The sequence below is a fragment of the Papio anubis genome, chromosome 9 (genome assembly GCF_008728515.1).
Source record: "Papio anubis isolate 15944 chromosome 9, Panubis1.0, whole genome shotgun sequence".
Taxonomy (NCBI): Eukaryota; Metazoa; Chordata; class Mammalia; order Primates; family Cercopithecidae; genus Papio; species Papio anubis.
This window is the reverse complement of record NC_044984.1, coordinates 121,699,204-121,722,656: the sequence shown is the minus strand read 5'-3', so window position 1 is coordinate 121,722,656 and position 23,453 is coordinate 121,699,204. Positions and strand designations below refer to the sequence as shown.

Genomic DNA, 23,453 nt, shown 5'->3' with positions numbered 1-23,453 from the left:
CTTCATGAAATCATACGTGAGTCTAGATACATTTGTATTTTTCAGAAGTGTCCTCATTTTATAGAGTTTTATTATTTTATAAAGGTTTTAAATTAAACACAAGTCTAAATATAATTTTATATTTTATCATTCTCAGTATCTTTAGGTGTGTAAATTTATATTGAAGAAAATACTATCTTTCTTGTCTCACGTTTTGGTGTGGTCAGCTCATTCATTCTAGCGTTTTTGTGCCTGTTTCTTACACATGAAACCAGGTGTCAGGCCGGGTCTCCTGCAACCTGAAATCTGAAAAAAGCTGATTTGAAACATTCTCTTGGTAGAAAGCCCTCCTAAATTGTCTGCAAATTCCTGAGGCTCATGTTCTAGTGGTTGCTGCTGCTCCTGGGTTCTTGCTCTGAAGTTTCCTGTCTCTGGTTTGGGCCACATAAATCAAGGCATGAAGCTCAGCCTTTCCCTTAATTTTCCCAAATGAATGATCACAGAAAGAATATGTGAGTACAGCAGCTCCCACTGGAGATGGGAGGTGTTTGGAAGAGAAAGGAGGATTGTACCCTGGGCCAGCTCAACAGGTGCCTGAGGTAGGCCTGTCCTTGACGCTATTTAAATAGTCTTTCTGCCATTTAAGGGCGCTTCCTCAGGCCCCTGACCTCCACTGTCTGTTAAGATTCCTCTCTCTATAGCAAGCTGCGGCCCTCTAGCAGCAGCTGTACACTGCACCAAGGTGGGTGGATTGGGACAGTGGGACTGGCATCTTGGCCGTGCTGGGCAGACCGAGCTGGGTGTCTTGGCCTGATGCTGTCATTCAGGACAATAGGGTGTCTCCCAGATGCACTGAAAGGGGCCATGTGTGTTGGCTGCAGCCTGCTCCTCCACTGCCCTGATCTGCTCAGCCTTCTCATCTACCAGTTTTTCTCAGGAGCATGTGAAAACCATTGGCTTCATTTACTCAAGAAGCGCAGCTGAGCAGTGTGTTTGGCTGTTTGTCCCGCTGCTAACATCAGCACTCTCAGGCTGTCTCCAAATTTCCTGTTCAGGTTTTTTTTGCTGAAAGGAAAGTTTTCTACCTTAGAGGAGCATGATAGAAATTTCTGTTTCAGATAATAGAATTTTCTGGGTTTGGGGTTAGTTTTGTCGCACTGCTTATTTTTCTTCTCTTCTCTTCCTCCCTTCTTCTTTCTTTGGAGTTGTGTTTCTTTAATTCTTCCTTGTATTCCCCAGTCATTTGTGGGAATTTCAGTAGTCTACAAAATAGCAATGATTTTACTTTAGGTCTAATGGCTCATGAATGCAACTGATGAGTTGGCATCTCTCTGGTAAGAGCCATTACAATCTCATTGAAGTTTGCGTGTCTGTGTCTGCATGTCCATGTATGTTGAAGTTTGCGTGTCTGTGTCTGCATGTTCATGTATGTTGAAGTTTGTGTGTCTGTGTCTGCATGTTCATGTATGTTTATGTGTGTGTGTGCATGTGTTGCTTCTGCTTTGCTAAGGGCTTGCCCCTCATTGTTTCTGAGAAACTTTTGAAGGTTTTTAAGTGCACTTATGTCCATGCTGCTTCTTGATCATGCCAGCTGTGCCCAACCCAGAGCAGGATCCCAATATACTTTCAGCAACACCACCACGGACTGATGGATGCACTTAAAAAACAACACACATGCAAACACAATTCTGGATCTCCAAGCCCTGGCCAGGGTCTCACTAACCATCAGAAAAATGAAATTAACACCACAATGAGGTGTTGTCTTACCCCAGTCAGAATAACTACTATTAAAAGACAAACAATAGCCGATGTTGACAAGGATATAGAGAAAAGGGAATGCTCCTACACTGCCGGTTGGAATGTAAATTAGTACAACCACTCTAGAAAACAGTGTGGAGATTTTTTGAAGAATGAAAAATAAACATACCATTTGTTCCTGTAACCCACTACTGGGTGTCCACCCAAAGGAAAAGAAATTATTATATCAAAAAGATACCTGCTCATAACAACAGATATGAAATCAGCCTAAGTGACTATCAGTGGAGGACTGGATAAAGAAAATGTGATGTATATACACAATGGAATACTATGCAGCCACAAAAAGGAGTAAAATCATGTCTTCTGCAGCAATACACATGGAACTGGAGGCCATTATTTTAAGTGAAAAAACTCAGAAACAATGAGAAAAATACTGTATGCTCCTCTTATAATTAGGGGGCAAATAATGTTTTCATGTGGATATGGAGTGTGGAATGGTAGACAACAGACAGCCTGAAGAATGAGGAGTGGGAAGGACTGGATAAGGAATTACTTAACGGAACAATGGACCTTATTTGGTGATGGATACACTAAAAGCCCATATTTCACCACTATACAATGTATCCATGGAACAAAATTATACTTGGGCCCCACAAATTTATACAAGTAATAAAAAAAAGAAAACAAAAAGAACCCCCACAAAACCCACCTCAGTATAGACACCTCCTTTGAGGCAAACAATTCCACTTACTACTTTTAAATCCGTCGTGGAAAACATCAGACCAGACCGTTTGTGGAAATATCCCTTTTAACAACTTCTCTGCAATTTCTAGACATAAGGCAGGGGAGGTTTACACTACTTTGTTTATCTTTATACCTCATAATTTTTAGCAAAAAGATTCTTAAGTGTTTTGCCACATCCGAATACCCTACCTAGAATAATTTTCTCTATCCTGGAATGCTTGTGCATGGCTTTTTCGTCAATTCTTTTGAGATCCAGCATTATTAATTTAGGTTCGTGCTCTCAATTTTATATCTTGATATGAAACACTGATATCTTATTACTTGAGATAGTTTTGAAATTGATTTTGTTGTCTAGAGTCCAGGCTACAAAACTATCAACAAATTTTAGGATTCCATTTTGTGATTCGCATTCTCATCTTTGAGGCATCTGTGTGGTGGTAAAGCTTCACTTGCATGAACCAAGAAGGGACAGAGATTATGAGAGCAAGAAGACTTTAATGGCATCACCTGACCCATGCAGGGCGGCCATGGATAGCTGTTCCTGTTGTGCCTTGGTCAACACTAAGAAGCGAAGCGTCTTCATATTATCGTGTATGTAAATGGCACTTTCTTATCTGAGCAGTGCACAATCTGTACAACTGTATATGGTAACCTTTCCAACACTTCTATTTCAGGCCTTTTGTCATCATGCCCTCATTGTTTCCTCAATTGGAAAACCCTTATGCATCAAATAAACAAGCAAATACTGAGAGCTTACCTTGTAATAGCCCCTGTGTTGGAATCTAGCAACACAGCCATTAACGCAGCATTGCTTCTGGCTTCAACGTTTCCCAGTCTTCTGGGAGAGGCAGATTCGTCAACAGAAATTTTCCATTAAATATGGGCAACTGAGTGACACATTCGGAGCTTAGACTACGGCACCAAGAAGTGATAGATAACGGATTCCTCAACTGGCCTGGAGACAGGCCACATGCACATTTCAAAGGCATTTTCTGGTAACCAGTGAGAGGACTCAGTCTCGCTGAAGGTAAGTAGTAAGTCATGATGGGACAATGCAGGACTGGGAAGGAGGGTTTATTTAGATAGAGTTGGCCTCCAAGTTTCACCCCACCCTAAGCAGAAAGTGTAGGGTATCCATCCCCAAAGCCCCAGCTGGTGAGAGGAGCTGTGCCAGGAATTGCAGGGCTGTACACGTGTCTCTTGCAATGAGGCAGGCACAGAGGACAGGGTCCGACTCACACTGAGAAAGCCAGTGCAGCCTGTGGTGGCTGAGCAGAGGGCTGTATCTGGGAGAGGAGGGGAGAGAATGCGCCCCTCTGTGGTGAGCTAAAGTTGTGCTACTCCTGGGACCCTTCATAGATCCCACCTTAGGGGTGGGAATACTGGCCTGGGGACATTTTTGAATGAAATCCTGCCTAAGGGGTAGAATGCCTGGGCAAGAGGGGCTCCCTACTTTTCTGGAAACAGAGCTAAGGAGGTTTAGATGAAGTCAGCAGAGGGAAGGCCTTGGCTGATTCAAAAGAATTTGAGTGAGAGGTCTAGAAAGAAAGTCCTGAGAGTCTACAGAAGCGTCCCGTAAATAAACATTTGGCTTTGAAGAGCTCCCTGGCCCAGGGGATACGCAGCCATCTCACTGCTACAGCAATGAAGTAAGCATTGGCTTACTGTCTTACCTCGCTTAACAAGCTGGGTCTGGAGGACTGTCCTTAGCAGAGAAAGAAAACAGGTGTAGTGTGTTTGAAGATGTAAAGGCTGACATGGAAAAGACAAGGCCACAAGACACAGTATCTCATAATGGGCTTTGCATGAATGGTGCTGTGACAGATTGCATGTGGGACAAGGCCTTCCATCATGACATCTTACAGGAATGGTTGCCTGGGATGCCACCACCCAGGAGGAGAAGAAAACAAGGGAACTCCCTGGGGAGAGGGGACTAGTGAGGGGGCTGATGTGTCTGAAACACCTTGCTCAGCCACAGGACAGGGAGCCTCTGTGTCAGAGAGGCCTGAAGGACGGCAATGACTTAGGGTCTTTTACAGTGCCAGGGTTTCTTTGATCTACTGTTGGCAGTTACTGAGTGCAGTTTTGTGGGACATGCAGGGCAGGACATCTCCGAACAGCCAAACAGATGCCCACTTGGACTATATTTAAAGCAATTGGATGTGGGAGGATTTGAGTCTGGTGCTGCTGGTCTTCAGGCTCACGGTCCTAGCCTCCTGTGAGCAACATGGGGATCCACATGTGGGTGCCGTCCTTGTTCATTTGAATGGTATGTTATGAGGTCCAGGCTGTAATCTTCCACAGGCTTCACGGGAGTGGTGTTTGATGATCGCGGGACTGGGAATGTTTTAGATAATAACTTGACTCTTATGTTTATCAATTAAAATGAGCATAAAACCTGGCATTCACTGTGAGTGCATTCTTTAGGATAAGGCCTGGCAGTGAATAAACCCAAATGTATTTTTGGGACCAAATGGCTTGTTGGAAAGCAGAGGGCAGGGCGGGCCCAGGAGTTAGGTGGTGTGAGGTTGAAAGGGTCCCTGTTAAACTTGGTTATTAAGCAGAGAATAAGTGATCATCTCATCTAGGAAAGGGTTATGCCTTCTAAACCTCCCCTCTGGGAGTCACCCTGCTTCCTCACTTCCAGACGTACCTGATGCCATTTTTTCCTGAGCCTTAGGAGGTGGCATGGGCTAAATTTTCTTCTTGGATTGCCTCAATTTTGACATATGATTTAGCCTCCAAAATGTATCTCTCTCCATATCTTCTTCTGATCCTTCTGTTCTTACACATTTGGATCCAAAAGAAAAATACAATTTATGCACTTTTCCCTCCTTTTAGGGACATTTTTGGAGGAAGTGAAAAAATCCTGAGTCACTAATTCTTCACATTTTCATCTGAATAATTTTATTATGTAAGTTACATTAAAATAGTGTGCACCATGTAAATGTCTAAATAACAATTAATCCAGTTCACAGGTATTATCAGACTCTCTTTTCATCATGTCAGCATCTCTACATTTTGGTGCTATCTAATCAGAAAAAGTCAATGTTGTGGGTCTCTGTGACAATAAACATTTTCATGCTCTTTCTCTCTCTTTAATCTACAAAACCACAATTTTAGTGAAAGCTGTGGTTTATACGGAGACAGAAAAAAACCGGGGGTTGGTGGGGGGCTGTGGGAGAAAGAACAAACAAAATAAACTCCAAGTGCGTATTAATTTCCGCCTACACTTTCTAGGCATGCGTTCCCTGTACTCTTTGGTCTGCTGAAGGAATAAGCAAATCCACCTCAGACAAGGCACTCACTAGCCTTTGCTCCCTGGAGGCTAAACGACAGAGCAAAGAGTCAACATGCTGTGTATTTTTCTATCTAAAGTCAAGTTTGCTGGGTGAGTTTCTGTGACAAATAATCATAATTAATCCCAAGGTAATGAGAGGTGAAGACAGCTGAGCTTCTGGCTCAGATGGGGACTTGGAGAACTTTTGTGTCTAGCTAAAGGATTGTAAATGCACCAATCAGCACTATGTGTCTAGCTAAAGGATTCTAAAAGCACCAATCAGCACTCTGTAAAATCGCACCAATCAGAACTCTGTGTCTAGCTAAAGGATTGTAAACACACCAATCAGCACTCTGTAAAATGGACCAATCAGCAGGATGTGGGCAGGGCCAAAAAAGGGAATAAAAACTGGCCACCCGTGCCAGCAGCGGCAACCCAGGTCCCTTCTGACACTGTGAAAACTTTGTTCTTTCCCTCTTCACAATAAATCTTGCTGCTGCTCACTCTTTGGGTCCACACTACCTTTAAGAGCTGTAATACTCACTCCAAAGGTCTGTGGCTTCACTCCTGAACTCAGCGAGATGACGAACCCACCAGAAGGAAGAAACTCTGAACACATCTGAATATCTGAAGGAACAAATTCTGGACACACCATCTTTAAGAGCTGTAACGCTCACAGCAGCTTCATTCTTGAAGTCAGCAAGACCAAGAACCCACCGGAAGGAATAAATTCCGGACACATTAACTTGCTAACAGCACACAATGATTAATTACTCCATGTTAAGTAACAAATATTTGCATTGTCTATAGAGAGTATAATATAGTCACATAACAGGTAGCTATGAAAGGTAACAGATGTGTTTAATTATTTACCTGTAGTAATAATATCACTATATATATGCACATGAAAACCTCTTGTTGTACATCATAAATAAGTAAGTGAAAAAATAACTGTATGACTTGTTCAGAGAAGAAACTTCATCTTCCCTTGACAACTCAAATAATTATTTATCTTTGCATCTTTCCTTTTATTATTTTATTGCTGTATTTGTTGTCACTTAATTCATCAAAAATTATACCTGCAAATGTGAAAAAATACTACTGCAAAATAGTTGATTTTGTAAGATTTACAAATTTGACACAAAATTATTTTAATGTAAAGTTTATAGGCTTTTCATTGACAAGATTAAAAGTAAAACATTATAGAAGAGGTATTTCCCACTTCTTCCTTCCCCTTCCCTCCCCTCTCTTTCTCTGCTTTTCTCTCTTCACACACACTTTGGCATTTAGTTTCTTTTCTGGAGCAAGTAAAAGCATAGATATAGAAAAGACCCAAGGAAGAACAATCGTTATTCTATATAGTTAATTGACCCGTGTGTGTTATAAACCAGCCACCATCTTTAACTTCTGTTTTAGTATTTGAATTTCCCAAAGTCACACATTGTTTCACATTGGAGTGAAACTTTATTCTTTGCCTACAACCATTATCTGAAATTTATTTTTCTAAGAGTCACCTTTCTCCTCCCCTGGAAAGTCAAAACTTTCACTAATTCTTGCAGTGATTGCTATCTACTTCCCTAAAGGAAAAAAAAAAATGGGGAATGCTGGTTTGTAAAGAGAAGCTAATGAAATCTCAGAAAAAGAAGGCTACTTGCCACCAGTCTGAGGTGTGGGTAAATGTGAGACAAACCATCCTCCAGAATGCGGTGAGGACCACAATGAGCTGTGTGTCTGGGATGGCAAACATGAGGGTTTTTATACACCCTCATCCCAGGGTTGGTAAAACATAGACCAATCCTGCACATTGGGCTGAAATTTGTACATTTCCTATGAAAGCATAGAGTATTTCAGAGATAGGTTTTAGCCCTGCTCACATTTCTGCTCTAGGGAAGTAGCAGTAAATGTTTCAGAAGTTGAAATGATGTTCCACATATTGCAATGGTGAGGCCCCTGTCTGGCCTACAGCAATCTTACAATTTCAGAACTTTTTGTGGATAACTGAGTTAGTGTTTAGCTCACCTCAGGCTGTAGGTTTGTTCTGAAGTTGCAATTCATGGATTATTCTACTGTGAGAAATAAATCTAGTGAATTTGACATCTGGATGGAATCTGCCTGCCACACCTGTTTAAATTTCCAAATCTTTTTCAGTTAGAAACCTATACCTGGGAAAGAGCCCTCCCTTCCTAGAATTTGTTTTCCATTTATAAAGTTGCTCTGAAATGCCATTAGATCTTTAGTGCCATCTCAAACATGAGCGAAACAATGCGTGTCCATCTGGCATCCATGTGGACACTCCCACTTTTGCCTCCTTCGCCAGAACTCGAGGTCAACGGCTTTCAGATTGTGGGACTCCTGGACGGCTCTGATTTTCCAGCCCTTGTCTCCTCCATCCTATTATCTTAACCTCGTGAGTCCATTTGGTTTTTTTTTTTTCTCCAAAGTCACTGACCTAGTGGTATAGGAAATCGAAAGAGTTCTAACAAAATAGTCATCGACACAGGATGGTGGAACACAGGTTTTCTTTTTAAAATTTCTTTCTAAATTTGCTCTTTTTGTTATGGAAAAGAGAAAACGCTTGTGAGATGATGATTACAAGGAGATAGGAAGAGATTTGTTAAAGGATACAAAATGACAGAGATTTAGGGAGAATAAGTTCTAGTGTTCTATTTCACTATAGGATGACTACAGTTAACGATATTTTATATAGTTTCAAATAGGTAGAAGGAGGATGTTGAATGTTCCCAACACAAAGAAATGATAAATGATGGATATGCTAATTACCCTGATCTGATCACTATATGTATCAAAACATCCCTGATCATATGTACCCACAAATATGAATAATTATTTGTCAATTAAAAATACATTAAAATTTAAAAAGAAAACCTGGGTTCCAGCAATATTGAAATGGAATAATTCCATACTACGATAAAAATGTATACTTTTAAATGCAAAAACTTGATCACACCATGTTTTAATGGAAAGTCTGCCAAAAGCAGCCCTCTTTCTTGTAATCTTAACCCAGAGAGACTCCGGGCTAACTTTCAGGTGTGTGCCAGAGACCCACCTCAGGTGCACTGACTATTTCTCTGTGACCAACGTGGACTGCAGTGACCATTACCAGAGTTATTGGTAACTCTGGCCAGCGTGTCCCCTTGTTAAATGGCCCCAAAGTACAAGCTCTTTAAAGTTTCCCTTTTGATTTTATGGTGTTCCTCCCATCTACCGTGTGATGTTACTTCCTACTCTTTTTTTCCCCGTCTCAGGTGCCATACATTCTCTCTTGTTTCCTGTAAACACCTTTTGCCTGGGAGACCATACAACTTTTAGACTGGAGGCTTCCTGAAGGAAGAGACCTTGTCCATCTTGCTGACCTAGCACCTTGTTAGTACAGCATCAGGGCATTAGTTGTTGAATGAATAACCAAACTTATTGCAATTGCGTTGTAAAATAAGTGTCAGTTGGTTCAAGAATTCGAAGAGATTTCCTTTGTTGAAAGTGCAGGGGTTGAAGGGATAAATTCAGTGGACCTACATAGGACTTAAGAAGCTTTAAAATTACCTCTTCAATGTTGCTATTATCTGGAGGGATGCACTACTGTGCCTCATCAACACTAGTACTTTGTCTCACAGATCTGTCTTCCTACTTCTCTTGGGAAATTCCTCATTTTCTTCCTCCGTCTATGCAATTCTCTATAGGACTTTATGTCAATATTCAGAAGATCCCCAAACAGCGATTTTTTTAATGTTTCATTTTGTAGTCAGGCTTTGGAGAAACCCTTAAAGAAATATAATCACCGGGTTCATGATTTTTTGTCTTTTGTTTGTTTGTTTGTTTTACAGAACTTGATGTTAGTAACCATTCTCATATTTTAAAAAGTATTGTATTGTGTTAGTGGAAACTAGTTACATCTATTAAAATTTCCCCATATAGTAGAACCCACTTTTTTCTTACTTGTAATTGAATGAAAAATGTTGAAATTGACAAAAACACAAGAACCTGAGTTGAGACTTCATTGCTCACTTTTTCACAATGTCCATTTTCAGCACAAATATTTTTTGTTAAGAGTAAGGCCCTAGAGACAATGGGAAAGTTTCAGGCTTGAAAATTGGCATTAAATTCAGTCAGTGTTACTTGGACACATTTAGATGAAAGTCTGAGCTGAAATAAAAGAGATGTTATTTCATTCCATTCAATAGGTTTGGGTTTTGTAATAAAAGACACAGCCCTGGGAAATTTTCCTTATTTGTCCTTTTAGTTTAGAGTCATTTAACACTGACTCAGCAGTCTTTCCGGGATAATAAGCCAAGTTCCCAATTACTCACTTTAAAAAACTATCCAGACAGCTTCGTTTTCTATCAAGATCAACTGGTAATTTATTTTAAGCTGTTTATATCTCTCTGGGGAAGCTCCTTTATGCATCTTCATTAAATTCATTCTCAAAGAATGTTTGCTTTTTATGAAATAACCCCCGTTTTCGGGTATATCCTGTGTTTCTTAGACTCTTTGCTCTACCTGGAGTTCAGTCATTCAACTTTCTACCTGCATGGCAAAGTTTAACGTGTCAAGTGCAAACTTTTTTAAAAAAATGAAACATCTCCAGATTTTTTGTTCTAGTTTGCAGTGTATTTTTTTTTATTTTTTTCTCCTTTCTTTTATAATTCAAGTACCATTTCATGAAAATTGGACTTAATAATGGCTGCTCATTGATATATTTACCTTTAGCATGTTTCAGCTACTCTTTTGCTATTGGAATTGCTTAATACAATAAAATATTTTGTAGACCAGTGAAAAACAAGGCTTGAGAGATTTTGTTTATGCTAAAACAAATTTGATAGGCTATTCAAAAAGTTTCTTCTAAAACCCTATCAAATTAGAGGGATATCACAATAGCACATAGATGTTTTTAGATGATAACAATTTGTTAGTATTCTTCACTCTGATTCTGATTTCTTCCCAGGCATCTGTAGGCTCTTGGTCTGCTTTAAGCTGGAGATTGCAGCAGACGAATGGCAGGAGTGCTGCATGTAAGGAAGATGTTGGGGCTCCTTAGTCAGCAAGCAAAGAGGAAGCTTCAAGCCAGCTTAGTTTGAGTTCCCTCAAAAGCAGAGCCTGAGACAATTAGTTTGAGTTCCCTCAAAAGCAGAGCCTGAGACAATTACTCGGGGTTATACAGTTTAATTGGGAGCTGACCCCAGAGGATAGAATCAGGAGGGAGGTCAGGAAGGGGGAAGCCAGGAGAGATGTGCACCGTTCACCATGGTGAGCAACTGTTGGCCTCAGTCACGACGCAGAGCTTCGGAGGAGCTGCGTGGAGCACTCCCTGGACATTCTCCCCTTAAGGATAGAAGTCTGGGAGATTGGTCCATGGAATTGTGTTTCTTCTTCATTGAGAGTTACCTCAAAAGTGTTGACTGCTTGTCATAGGCAGAATGGTCCCATCTCCTCCTCAAAGATGTCCGCATCCTAATCTCTGGGACCTGTTGCACATTAACTTACATAGTAAAAGGAATCTGTCTATGTGACTAAAGTTAAGAACGTGGCTCACATCTGTAATCCCAGCACTTTGAGAGACCAAGGAGGGTGGACCATTTGAGGTAAGGAGTTTGAGACCACTCTGGCCAACACGGTGAAACCCTGTCTCTACTAAAAAAAAAAAAAAAAAGTTCCAAAAATTAGCCAGGCATGGCGGTGGGCACCTGTAATCCAAGCTACTCTGGAGGTTGAGGCCGGAGAATCACTTGAACCCTGGGAGGTGGAGGTTGCAGTGACCCGAGATTGTGCCACTGCACATCAGCCTGGGTGACAGCAAGACTCTGTCTCCAAAAACAAACAAACAAATAAACAAAAACAAACAAAACACTTCAAATTGAGAGATTATCCCGGATTTTGTGGGAGCGACATATCTAATCCTATAAATCCCTAAAACTGGAGAAACTTATCACAATGTGGACAAAGCTGTGACTATGGATGCAAGATACAGGGAGAGGCAGCACTGTTCCCTTAGAAGAGAAAAGAGGGCAATCAGCCAGGGAATGCATGTACCTCTGGAAGCTGAGAAAGGAAAGGAAAACGCGTCTGCCCTGGAGCCTCCAGGAAAGAGCAAAACCCTGACGACTCTTTGATTTCAGCTCCATGAGATCCACAGTGGGCTTCCACTCTACAGAACTGCTTCCTTCTCTCTCGTGAGGTGATGCTAACTTCAGGGGACAGTGAAAATCCTGCAGATCCATCTCTCAGGGCAGTTGATTGGGAAGACAGGTGCCCTCTCTTTCCACGGGTAAGCCCGAACCACCTTCACCACTCAACAGCAGATTGGACAGAATTCTGCCTCTCAATCCCACAGCAATGAATGGAAGACACCCCACGATATGGTTTGGCCCTGTGTCCACACCCAAATCTCACCTTGAATTGTAATAATCTCCACTTGTCAAGGGGGAGACCAGATGGATATAATTGAATCTTGGGGTGGTTTCCACTATGCTGTTCTCATAATAGTGAGTGAGTTCTCACCAGATCTGATGGTTTTATAAGGGAATTGCTCCTTCACTGGGCACTCATTCTCTCCCCTGCCGCTCTGTGAAGAGGTGCCTTCTGCCATGAAATTATAAGTTCCCTGAGGTCTCCCCAGTCATGCAGATCTATGAGTCAATTAAACCTCTTTTCATTATAAATTACCCAGTCTTGGGTATTTCTTCATAGTAGCGTGAGAATAGACTAAGACACCGCACTCCAAGGGGGTAATTAAGCACAGCTGCATAGTCCTTAGGGTTGTTAAACTCAGAGATACCTGTGGACACAGATCCAAAGACTCAAGCGGCCCTTCTCAGTGTCCAGTGGTCCCCGTACTGTATTTACTCATTGATCCCTGTAACAGCACTCACTCAGAAACTAATATATTTTATGAACTCAATTTTCATTAGGAACAAACCCTTATCTGTCTTGGAAATGCTACCCATTTCAAATGAACAGACTACTGACCACTACAGCTTTTCAAAGTAAACATTTAGCCTGGTTGAGAATGAGCAGTTTGGACAATTGAGTGCTGAGTGACAGTAATACTGTTATGTTTGTTTTCAGTAAGGATATTATTTCCAAGGCCTGAAGAATTAATTGGGAATTTATCCTGGGCTTCTGAACATGAAAAAGGATCTTAAAAGTGCAGTGCTGTTTGATTCAGATATTGCCACTCTAAACTGTTTTCTGTCTAGTACTATGGAGCTTTAAGTTACTGAATAACAATGTTTCTCAACAGAAAATATCCTAGCTGTCAACATTCCATCTTCTGAAGAGAAGTGTTGGTTTTAGTGTCACTCTTTTAACAAGGAAGAACTTATTGTTGTCTCTGAGGCTTAAATAATTTGTTTTCCTTTGAGTTCACAAGACTGTCAAATATTTTTGAAGCTATTTTCACATCCCTTGGAAGAAGTTAAAAAATCCACCTGGGGTGGCATATATGGCCTTCCTCATCATTGAGCACATCCCCAAATACGCTACACACCATGCAATGCTCAATTAATAACCTCTTGTGTTGTAAAGAAAGGACTGATGTCTGCATATCCCTATTTATTCCAAACACTCACCAGAAATTTATGGTACCCAAAATTCCCAGAGCTTTCAATTTACCGAGCCAAATATCTGAAGTAAATTTTAATTTTTGACAAGAAAAGTTATTCTAGGTCACACACCACCAACAATCATAAAATGTAAGCTAACATCTTTTTGCTGAAATAAGCAATGGGAATTCTCCTGTTACTCAAACTCATATTGTTGTTTCTATAAACGTTGCTTTTCTTTCCCCTAAAATACCTTTAAAGAGTTTCTGGCAATGTCTGCCTCTGGAGAACACCTGCTTTTAGAGGAAAGTGTGTATGTGTGTGTGTGTGTATGTGTGTGTGGTCAACAAACTGCCATTTTACAAAATCAAATACCTGTCACATTTGAAGAAGAGAGTAATTATGAATTATGGATGATTTGCAAGAAGAGATACAAAATTGGCTCCTGGGCCTGTTTCCAAAGTTGGAGTGAATTTATAACTAAATATTGATCAATGATTTATGATGTCTTGAATTTGTCAGCAGAGCCTATGAGTAAGGATTTGTTAGGTGAAATAAAGTAAGTTGTAATGAAATAGATTGTGTCTTTATGAAACATTAAAATGCATGATATGGTATTTGTAAGGCAAAATTTGAAATCTCTGCTTTATGAATACTGTATTTCAAATTGTGAATGTAAACATGCCAAACCCCAAAGTTAAAAGGGCTACTAAACATGATTAGCACCAGACTTAAGATGGTGAGTATCTTAAAGCGAGAGGGAGACTAAGGTATCCCAGAGGCTTCAACTGTATTTGTAAGATTTTATTCCTGAAGTCACTCTGCCATACAAGGGTGTTGCTACATTATTCTTGCATTTATAATAAAATATAATAAGAAGCCAAGTTTATGGTTCAACAAAGCAATATTGAGGTTAAGAACCCTAGTTCTTCCACGTGAAATGCTAAACTAACATTGTAAAGCTGGTGACTCCAAATATTGAGGCCACAAGAAGAGTGAAGTTCCAAGAGGCTAAGCAGTACGTGGGGATTTCTTTGGAGAAAGTTGTTGAAATGTTGTAACCCCCATTCCTCCCTGAGCTAACAAGAGGGGCACTTTACTTTTACCTTAAGCTTGGAGTGAGATGGGTTTTTCCTTAATTTGCATTCTTCAAAGTAAAAATCTGAGACAAGAATTCAAATACAATTTCTTTATGCAGAAAGTGTGTCCCAGAAATATTGGTGGAGACCAGTGAGACAGAAAAGAAAGAGAAGTCAATAAAGGGTGCTTTATTTATTTTTCTTTTTAAATTTGAGATAAAATCCACATATCATGAAATTCACTATTTAAGGCATACAATACACTTTTTAAAGTATATTCATAGGTTTGTGTAACCATCACCACTATTTAATTCCAGAACATTTCATCATCTTCAAAAGAAACCCTGTACCCAATAACAGCCTCTTCCTCCTCACCACCACTCCTGGTACCCACTAATCTGCCTTCCATATCTATGAATGTGCATATTCTGAAAATTTCATATAAATTGAGTCACTTTTGTGACCAGCATCTTTTGCTTACCATAAGCTTTTCAAGTTTCACCAATGTTATTCATTTTTATGGTTGAATCAGGTTCTATTGTATGGACATACAACCATTTTGTTTTCTGTAAGTTGATGGATACTTGGATTGTTTCCAATATTTGGACAATACGAGTAATGCTACCATGGACATTTGTGTAAAAGTATGTTTTAGACATATATTTTCAATTATCTTGGGTAAATACCTAAGAGTGGATTTCTAAGTCACATGGTAACTCCATGTTTAACTTGTTGTTGAGAATCTTCATTTTTTTCTAACATGGCTGTAGCATTTTGTATTTCCGTCACCAGTTTTTCCACATTCTCACCAATACTTGTTAATTGCCATCTTTTTAATTTATAACCATCCTAATGAATGGGAAATGGTATCTTATGGTGGTTTTGATTTGCATTTCCCTAATGACTAATGTTGTTGATCATCTTTCCATGTGCTCATTGACTATTCAAATAGCTTCTTTAGAGAAATGTCTATTCAAAGGATTTACCTATTTTGTAACTCGGTCATTTTCTTTGTTTTCTTCAGTTTTCAGAATCATTTATATATTCTGAATACTAGACTCTTATGAACTAAATCATTTGCAAATATTTCTCCAATTCTATGAATTGTCTCTTTACTTTCTGGATAGTGTCCTTTGATGTACCATTTAAAAATTTTTTTGAGGTCTAATTTCTTCTTTTTTTCCTTTTTTGCTTGTACTTTTGATAGCATAGCTAAGAAACTATCAACTAATCCAACACCAGGGAGATTTATGACCATATTGCCTTGTAGAAATTTTATGTCTTGGCCAGGCGTGGTGGCTCACGCCTGTATTCCCAGCACTTTGGGAAGTGGAGGCGGATGGATCACCTGAGGTCATGAGTTCGAGACCAGCCTGACCAACATGGAGAAACCCTGTCTCTACTAGAAATACCAAATTAGCCGGGTGTGGTGGTACATTCCTGTAATCTCAGCTACTCAGGAGGCTGAGGCAGGAGAATCGCTTGAACCCGAGAGGTAGAGGTTGAGGTGAGCCAAGATTGTGCCATTGCACTCCAGCCTGGGCAACAAGAGTGGAACTCCGCCATCTCAAAAAAAAAAGAAAAGAAAATTTATGTCTTACATTTATGTATTTCATCCATTTTGAGTTAATTTTTGCATGGCTTGTTATGTAAGGTCCAATTTCATTCTTTTGCATTTGGATATCTATTTATGCAACACCACATTTTGAAAAATAAAATTATTTTCTCCACTGACTGGTCTTGATAAAGGGATAAATTCCTCAAGAAAACATTACAATCCTGAGATGTATTCACTCACAATATAGCTGTAAAATATATAAAGCAAAAATTATGAGCACAGAAAACAAAAATGGAGAAATTCATAAATGAACTTAGAAGCTTCAACACCTCACTAAATAATAAACAAGTAATTACTATATTAGACAGGAAACCAGCAAGTATGAAGAAATCCAGAAAAACATAACCCAACCTGATCTGAGATTTATAGACCATATCCCTTATCAGCAGAATATACATTATTTTTAGGCACACATAGGACATTTATTAATGTAGACTATATTCTAGGATATAAAACAAACCTTAAAAAACTAAAATAATTTAGATGATATAAGGTATAATTTCTTATTATTAAGTAAGCCAATTAAAATCAGTAATAATTTTTGGAAAATCATCAAGCATTTGAAAATTATACAACACACTTCTAAATAACCCATACATTATAAAAGAAGTCTAATGACATATCCAAAAATATTTTTACTTAAATTAAAATTAAAAGACAACAAATCAAAATTCATAGGAAAGAGATAACACCTTGATAGGAGAGAAGTTTATATCACTATATGTACATATTACAAAAAAAACATTGTTCAAATTAACAATCTCACTTTTCCGCAGAAGAAACCAGAAAAATAAGAACAACTTAAACACATATCTAGGAGAAAAAAGACAATAATAAAGATAGGGACACAATATTAATGAAATTCAAAACAGAACAGAAGAACCAAGTGAACTAGGCAGTTTCCCGTAACTGCAGAGTGCTCGAACTATTAGCTTATTAGATATTTTATATTTATTTTATTTGTAATTTAGAGATTATCTAAGGCATTTTATTTGACTTTTTCTTAATTTAAATCAATTTAGTTTCCAACTCCTAACGTTAAGGCATATTTAGTGCATATATGAGGGCATATGTGGGTGTATAGATGTTTATTGAGTCCATTTAACATTGCTGCAGACAATACCAGTGGCTTTATGTTATCTGCTCGTCAGGTCTCTTCCAATAACACATCAGATCAGCTTAGGTATAAAATGTAATTTAGTGCCTCATGTATTGGAAAATTCCAGGCAGGCTGGCTCAAACATGGCTTCATCCAGTTTTTTAGTAATTATCATGAAGCAAACTAGCAACTCTCCAAGGTGAACCACTTTGAAAACGTCATCCTCACAACAAGCAATCTTACAAAAAAAGAGAGTAAAATTCTTTCTCCCAGGATTCAGATCAATAATTGCCATAAACTGAGTTCACCGTGTAAGAGTCCACATGACAACCCTGAACCGCTCACTGATTCCAGAAAGTGGAGTCATCCAGTGGGCCAGTCTGAGTCACATGTTCATCACACTGTGGGACTGAAGACCAGAGACCCTTGAGTCTAACAATCTGTATGTAAATTCCAGCTCTGTCACTTACTAGCTGTATAATTTTCATTAACACACTACATTTACCCATGCCTCATTTTCTCACCTCTTAAATGAGGTAAACAATGGAAATCACCGCATAAGTTTGTTGTGTTAAATGAATTAATATTTTAAAAGAATTTAGAACAATCCCCGGAGGAAGTAAGAGCTATGTGGTTTTCACTAATTAAAGGAGCCACACATTTCACAGCCGTACCAGAATCACATGGAGTTGGTAGAAGCAGCACCTAAAAGGAAAAGGTGCAGAAGATAATAATTATGCCAACTCTCCTGTTTTATTACTTAAGCATCATGGAAGTTGAATGATGTAAGCGCTTCATTTTAGCAGTTGAAGAATGTGAGTTTCAGCAAGTTTAAGCTATTTGCCCAAAATTACAAATTTAACAAGCAGCAGAGCTTGAACCCAAGTAATAAATAAACCAAAATCTGTGTTTCACCTACACTAAACATCCCTAATGACACCTGTGCCCCACAAGACTTTCAGCATAATGGGATGAAGACAAAAGCCCTCATTAAAGCAACAGCTTGAAAAGTGACTCAGATGTCAACAGAAATGACTCCCGTCCTCTATAGATACAAGTAAATCGTGTACTACCTGTGAGCACAGATGGATCTTTCCTGGTCACATGGTCCAGGTACAGCACAAATCCACTAAGTCTCTGCGGAAGTTTCAGCTTGGAGAAAATCAACCTTCCCTGAAGATAGAGATCAATGAACAGAGTCCCAAGGAGTGAGTCTTCATTTTGTATGTGGTCCAACATTCCTCTCCAATCCTTTATAAAAACATGGTGGAGGGGAGAATGAGGGTTAATTTTAATAGTTAACATGACCGGATTAAGGAATATAGAGAGAACTAGTCAAGTATCACTGCTGATGTGTCTGTGAGGGTGTTTCCAGAGGAGACTGGTGTGTGAGTCAGTGGATCACGTCGGGAAGACCCACCCTCAAAGTGAGAGAGCATCATTCAAACAGCTGTGGACTAGGATAAAACAAAAATAGAGAGAAAAGGGTTTCCTCTTGTTTTCTCCTGGAGCTGGGGCGCTCTTCTCCTCCTGAACTTTGGACATTAGAATTCCAGTCTCCCTGGGCTTGAGACTCCAAGACTTACACAAACAGCGCCCCCAGGTTCTGAGGCCTTCGGACTCAGACTGAGAATTACACCATCAGCTTCCCTGGTTCTGAGTCTTTAGAACTTGGACTGAGCCACGCTACTGTCATCCCAGGGTCTCCAGCGTACAAGTGTCCTGCCATGGGACTTCTCAGCCTCCATAATCATGTAAGTCAATTTTCTTAATATGTCTCCTCATATATCTTTCTATATCTGTCTATATATCTACCCTATTGGTTCTGTTTCTCCTTACTAACACAGATGGGCACAAAATAGACTAGAAGATTCTTAAAATATCCTCATCTCTATTTTCTGCATTTCCACACAGAGCGTTCTTTTATTATGGAACTATCATGCAAAGTAAAATAATCAGTCAAAAGTCAAAATGCTCTCAATTTATTTAAAGTGTATTTAGAAGTATGCCTTTATCATACTGCTCAAAATGGACTTTCTGTAACCAACTGGTAAAATTCTCTTAGAATGAAATTTGAAATTAGCCACTTCATATTCTAATTTTGAAAAATCTGAATCCCAGAGGATTCCATGCAAAGTATGAAACGTAGAAATATTTGAAAATTGTAATCAAAAAGAGGCGGGCAGATCATGAGGTCAGGAGTCTGAGACCAGCCTGGCCATCATGGTGAAACCCCCTCTCTACTAAAAATACAAAAATTAGCTGCCCGTGGTGGCAGGTGCCTATAGTCTCAGCTACTCAGGAAGCTGAAGCAGGAGAATCGTTTGAACCTGGGAGGCGGAGGTTGCAGTGGGCCAAGATCACACCACTGCACTCCAGCCTGGGCTACAGGACGAGATTTCATCTTAAAAAAGAGGGAAAAAAAAGAGTATTATTACTCACGGCTTAATTATCTCTAATTTGGGTTTGTATGGTCCCAGTTGTGCGTGCGCATATATATATATGTATATATATACTTTCAAGTTGATAATAGTTGGTTAAGGTTTATTATTATTTAGGATAAAGCAGAACCTGAACCCTAAGTCCACACATAAACCAAAACCTGTGTTCCATCTACCACTAAACATCCCTAATGATGCCTGTGGCCCACGAGGTTTTCACCATAATGGGATTAAGACAAAAGCCCTAATTAAAGCAGCAGCTTTAAACGTGACTCAAATGTCAACAAAAACACCTCCCTTCCTCTATAGCTACCCGTAAATTGTGCACTGCCTGTGAGCACAGGTGGAACTCTCCCATTCACACGGTATGAAGTCAGAACCCGTTCTTCAGACAATTAGCGGTGTTCTGTGTCTCCAACCTTGTATTTATCAATTTAGTTATTTACCTGGCCCAATAGTCAGACATTGATTACTGAGCTAGCGATGTTTGCTGAGTTCATTTTATGAAAGACCAATGGAAACGTCTTCTTGAATAAAAACAAAAAGGTACAAACTTCTCAATTTTAATGACCAACCTTCATCAGAAATCCCGTCTATATGCTGTCTTATCTGCTTCCCAGAATGCCACGTTTTAACCTGCATCAACAGCTGCCAGGGAAGGTTTAGAGAAGTTCCGTGCAGTCAACATGAGATGTTTTCTCCTGTTCGGCTCACTATGTGTATGTTCAGAACCAACAGCATGAGCTTCTGCCAATCCTGTCATGCTAGAAATCTTCCTCATTCACCTAAAAAAATTACAAAAGGTAACTCAACTCATGGCAGACATAAAGTCTAACCAGGAGACCTGGCTTCCAAGGTGAGGCAGGGTCTGTGAGTATTTTTCTCAGCTTCTCTATAGCCTGTAGAAAGGAAATGCATTTTTTTTCCTCAACTGTCACATTGAAGAAAAGTTGGGCTATTCCACCGCTGGATTGGGACCAAATGCATGTAGATGAAGATATAGTCCTTAGCTATAAATAAAGCAAGTGCTTCATGATAGGGAAAGTTGAAGCCTTCTGATACGGTTTGGGCTTGTGTCCCTGCCCAAATCTTGTGTTGAACTGTAATCCCCAGTGATAGAGGAGGGGCCTGGTGGGAGGTGATGGCATCCTGGGGGTAGATATCCGCCTTTGTTGCTGTTCTTTTCTCACAAGATCTGGTTGTTTAAATGTGTGTAGCACTTTCCCCCACCCTCTCTCTCTCTTCCTCCTGCTCCAGCCATGTAAGATGTGCCTGCTTCCCCTTCACCTTCTGCCATGATTGAAAGTTTCCTGAGGTTTCCCCAGCCATGCTTTCTGTACAGCCTGTGGAATAATGAGCCAACTAAGCCTCTTTCCTTTATAAATTACCCAGTCTCAGGTAGTTATTTATAGCAGTGCAAAAACAGGCTAATATATCATCTGTGTGTTATTTCTCCAATTGCAAGGGGTAGGCAAAAGCACCACCTGCTTGTGCAGCAGGGATTGTGGGGAAGAATGAGAGGAGGGAAAATGCTTTATGACCAGCAATATTACTTGAATCTGAGATTTTTACTTGCTACTCAGGATTTTAAAGCCCTCTTCAACACTGACGGATTATCTCACCGTCTCCTACCGTTAAATCCCCTGCCAGCTAGAATGAAATACGGGTTCTCACAGGAAATGTGCCTTTGCTGGCTTTTAACACTCTATTATCTATCGCTGTCACTGCCCTGTCAGGAATCTCCATTGGTAAATCTGACTTCCCATTCTGATGTCACCAGGAATTGTCTGCGTATTTCAGCCCCTTGACTACCAGCCTCCATAGCTCTCACAAAGAGATAACGATGTTTGTTTCACCTGGTGTGTAAGTGATGGTTGTTTGTACTTATACCTGGAAACATGAGGCATTCAGGAAGAAATGGTCATAAGAGGGCATTTTCTGTTTTGTCATTTACCCATCCCTAGGATGTTTTTATTATCAAAATGTTTCAAGATGATGCATCTCCACATCCTATGACAGAGAGTGAGAAGCAGGGTATGGAGAAGAGACTATGTTCTTAAAAAAAAAAATAGCTATGGCCCATAAGAGGCACACATTATTTTTCTATATCCTACTTGCCAGAACTTAACCATGGGACTATATTTAGCTGCAAGAGAGGCAGGAAAATGCAGTGTTTATTCTGCATAGCGAGCTCAGATCGAGGATTTTGTTAGTGGAAAAGAGAGAGAATGAAGTTGTGTGTGCTGGGGTGGCAGTTGCAACTAGTGACTGTCACAGTTACAGACCACGGCATAGGTGATTCCTCAATAAATATATGCTGAATGAGATTAATAATAATAATTATTATTATTAACATTAATATCTGACTCTGGTAGTTATTCTCTGATCATAAACAAATAGAAAACATTTTTCAAACCACCCGTTATGATTGCTCACATCTGCTATACATGCAAAAGTGAATTTCATTGCTTAAGAAGTTACTTTGTACATACTGAGAAAGCCAGTTTCTGAAATATCTCTTTCAAATACAGCCAAAGGTTTCCAGAGATTAAAGATAGTTTTCCAGATCATAGTTAATAGAATTCAGAAAATCTAACCGTGAGCTTATATGATAGAAATTTCAAAACCGTTTCCAATTGCCCTATTATTTTCATACACTACCAGCATGGGTACCACCATGCCACTCAAGAAAGGATGGAATTTGGAGAACCAGGTGAATAACATTGAACCTCATGATTAGGGATGCTTTTATCAACAGTAAAATTGCTAGAAAGCACAAAGCTGAACACGGGAGATGATGCATAATGGAACAATTGGACCAAATGTGTGCTTTCTTAATGTATGTTTAGATATAAACTCTGTGTCAACTCTCCCATCTTAAAAAAGAACAGGCTGGGTGTGGTGGCTCATGCCTGTAATCTTAGCACTTTGGAAGGCCGAGGCAGGCGGATCACCTGAGGTCAGGAGGTCGAGACCAGCCTGACCAACATGGAGAAACTCTGTCTCTACTAATAATACCAAATTAGCTGAGCGTGGTGGCACATGCCTGTAGTCCCAGCTACTCGAGAGGCTGAGGCAGGAGAATTGCTTGAATCAAGGAGGCGGAGGTTGAGGTGAGCCAAGATCACACCATTGTACTCCAGCCTGGGCAACAAGAGCGAAACTTCGTCTCAAAAAAAAAAAAAAAAGAACAAAAATATAAAACCTATGTTTAGCCAATATTTATATTCTCCTAGAGAGTCATCCTTTTCTCCTTTGAGTATAAATGCCAGTTTTAATTTGCGTGCCAAATTAACATTTATTTTGATACATTTAAGAAATATCATTAAAATTTTTAAAAGATAAATGTAAAGAGGATTTTAACATCATTAAAATGCAGAAATAACTTACTACATAGGAATTACTTCTCTGATAAGCAGATGACTATATTTAAAGTATAAAAATACAAAGTAGCTACTTTGCTTAATCTCATTTACTTTGTAGTTTATCAGATTAATATTTTGATAGTCTGCTTGTTGCTTAAAAGCAAAGCAAACTAATTTGTGTAATTGTTGCCTTGGGGTTGGATTGACAAGTTTTTCCTGTTAGTTATCTAGAAATGTGGCTTTCATATATGAACAACTGTGAATAACATTGATAATCTTGTTAGCATTAAAAATTGGCATAGAATAAGAAATATTTCATTAACTTCTCAAAATATGCATCACTTGGGAAGTAACAGTGATAACATCAGTGCTATTAACTCTAGAAGTGCCATCATAGTATTCTAAAGTTGAGTTAAAACTTCGTAATACAGTGCTCCTGTTTATCCCGCTGATGGCCCTGACAGGCACTCTCAAGCAATCCTACCAGTGTCTGAGGTAAAACGTGCTCTCAGAATCCCTCTCATTCCCTTCCCC

At 39.5% G+C, this 23,453-nt stretch overlaps 1 long non-coding RNA gene across 2 annotated transcripts in view; it reads right to left on the bottom strand.

Moving 5' to 3' along the window:
* The window catches only part of LOC103876160, a 37,950-nt gene extending 31,914 nt beyond the window's left edge, over nucleotides 1-6,036 (bottom strand). Inside the window, exons 1-2 of one of the 2 annotated variants that reach the window (XR_002515919.2) lie at nucleotides 4,155-6,036; nucleotides 3,239-3,319 (exon numbers count right to left, since the gene is read on the bottom strand). This is a non-coding gene — a long non-coding RNA (uncharacterized LOC103876160). The remainder of the gene's footprint in view (nucleotides 1-3,238; nucleotides 3,320-4,154) is intronic. The other variant, XR_002515920.2, reaches the window with a different exon arrangement.
* Nucleotides 6,037-23,453: the final 17,417 nt, after the last annotated feature.